Source organism: Hordeum vulgare, chromosome 4H (assembly GCF_904849725.1).
Source record: "Hordeum vulgare subsp. vulgare chromosome 4H, MorexV3_pseudomolecules_assembly, whole genome shotgun sequence".
In the NCBI taxonomy this organism is placed as follows: Eukaryota; Viridiplantae; Streptophyta; class Magnoliopsida; order Poales; family Poaceae; genus Hordeum; species Hordeum vulgare.
In genome coordinates this window covers 416,312,839-416,315,435 of record NC_058521.1, presented here as the reverse complement: position 1 = coordinate 416,315,435, position 2,597 = coordinate 416,312,839, and the positions used below count along the sequence as shown (strand labels likewise).

At 35.9% G+C, this 2,597-nt stretch overlaps 1 long non-coding RNA gene across 1 annotated transcript; it reads left to right on the top strand.

Annotated features, from left to right (window-relative positions):
• Positions 1-506: 506 nt before the first annotated feature.
• LOC123446535 lies at positions 507-1,768 on the top strand. Its single transcript, XR_006631398.1, has 3 exons — positions 507-729; positions 931-998; positions 1,404-1,768. It is a non-coding gene; the product is annotated as an uncharacterized LOC123446535 (long non-coding RNA).
• The last annotated feature ends 829 nt before the right edge of the window (positions 1,769-2,597 follow it).

Here is a 2,597-nt window from a genome sequence, read left to right as displayed (position 1 = left end):
CCGCTCCTAAATATAAGTCTTTTTAGAAATTTCACTAGGAAACTACATACATAGCAAAATGAGTGAATATACACTATAAAGTATGTCTATACACATCCGTATGTAGCCTCTTAGTAAAATCTCTAAAAAGACTTATATTTAAGAACAGAGGGAGTAGTCTATAATAAAATCTTAAAAATAATATTTAGAAAGGGAGGGAGTAGTATATAATCAGCAATGCCATCCTCATCTATACTTCTATACTTATACTAATTTGTGACTCCCAAGAAATTACCACGTTAATCAGTAAATTAGAACCGTTAATCTCGTGGGTCCGAATTATAACGGTCTAGATTAGCTATGAATTGCCAAATTTTTTAATAAAAGGGTCATGGTATTTTGAAAGGCTCACGAGATCAGATTCCACTAGCCCTTCATAATTCTTTATCTCCAGTTCTCCACGCAAAGTGAAAATATCCCACCGTCCCTTTTGCCCACCCATGCAAAAAAAAACACATGCCTTCTTCTCCGTTATCTATCTCTCCCATGGAAGTATGTATTCCACCATCCCTTCCTCTCTCCAATCTCTCTCTCCTCGTTGAAACCAGCCCCTTCCTCTCTCCAATCTCTCTCTCTCCCCCGTTGAAACCAAAGCTATTGCTCTCTCAAACTAATGCAAGCAAGTTGCGCCAAGGATATGCCATGGTGAAGGGGTTACTTCCTCACATTTGTTTTCCCGATCTAGATTTGGTTTGTATCTCACTTACTTTGTTTTGATTTATTTTTCTTGCCGGTTGATCATCCTATCTTTTCTCCTAAATTCGAATTCAGCTATCTTTTGTTCGGTTATTTTGTCGTGTTGTGCTTAAATTCGTCCTACTTACTTTTTCTTCATTGGATTTTTATTGTACCTGAATCTTCTCCCGTAAAAAAAATCGACACTTCATGCAGATTGACTCATAGCCCATCTATGCCCATCAGGTGATTCAGAGCACAGCTATATCCATCAGGCCCATCAGGTGATTCAAAGCACAACTATATCCATCAGGCAAGCGTATAATTAGAACTATCGTCTATACGAGAAACATTGCATTCATATACACGTAATTGACCATATGGTTAACAAGTTCAGGAAATTTATCCAAGATGGTTCAGTGAAAATGATTTCAAATTTTAAGGTTATATCTGCACCGATTCTCCGTTTAATTGTTAGGTGACAAGATACTCATTGTCTTGCCCACAATGAAAAATCAAGATAGTAAAGGTCTGAAATAGATCGAAATAGCAGAACCACGTTTCACATTTTCTAGCATGATGTTCCTTCCATAAGAGAGGACTAGAATATTTTCTTTCCGGTACAACTATTTTTTTTAATAATTAATTCCAATGTTTTCTTCATATTAACACCACTTTGCCTTTGGCAGTTGTCGTTGAAGTAGCAGCATACATCGGACATACCAAACAAACATAGACACTCATGCATGGGATTTCAAAGATTCATGATACTGTGATTCGAATTGAGTGAGTATGTTGAAAGAGCGAAATGAGTACACGTGCTAATAGTTACGAATCTTGGAATATACATGGATGAAAAAATTAATGCGACAAGGTCAGCCAAACTGATGACAATTATTTGGGCCGTGTTGTCCCCGTAACATCAACAAATGTCAAGAATTTGAAAGGTGTGTGTTCAATAAGGTACAAGTATTGCTTGCTATGTGTATATTTATTATATAGGACAATTACTATGAAGTGCGCACATAGTACTCGCTATCATCTACAAGTGCAACTAGAGTTTATGTCCATCTGAATATCATCAGGTAATCTAATACCTTTGAATGCAACAGTTTGGTGCAACCGAAGTTGATTTTCACACAATAAAAGGGAGACCCAAAGTAATGATTTCGCACCTCCTGTGAAGATGAGCTGCTGATTGGCAGTATGCGAAAGCATAATTTGCAGGAACATCAGTCGTAGATGTGCATAAATCAGTGATTGAAGATGTGCTTTTACTTTATTATTTATACTTGGAACACACTGAGTAGAACTCCGTTGAAGATGTGCTCTTAACTTATTATTTTCTTTGAATAATGTTCTAAATATGATGCTCCCATAAGATTTCTGTCTGGTACAAAGTTGTGGATACAATTTAATAAAGTTCATAGGAAATCCATATGCCAGGATATAGAATTACTGTTTGTAGATGCTCTATGTTAGGGCGTCCTTCTAATTAAAGAGTTGTAGAAATAATGCCGACAAATAAGTAACTCATAGATTCTTATTTCTTTATATACTATTTCAGATGGTGAAGAATTTAGTGAAGAACGATTGAATGTGGAATCACCTGCTAATTTCCTTACTAAGGCGTGATATGTGCAAAATTCAAAGAACAAGGTGATGATGGTCCCACTGTATATATGGCCTCCCAGGTTTCCTTTTTGGATCAATTACTAGGTGGCATATGTATTAGTATTGTAAGAATTAATTAACATTTTACCACTACTTTTTGTACCTGATACAGAATTATGTATTTTGTTAATTAGGTCATATTTCTTTTGGAAAATGAATATGTCAGTTAAGAGGAGTTTGACTACCTTTTCAGAAAGTTTTCAGGGCAC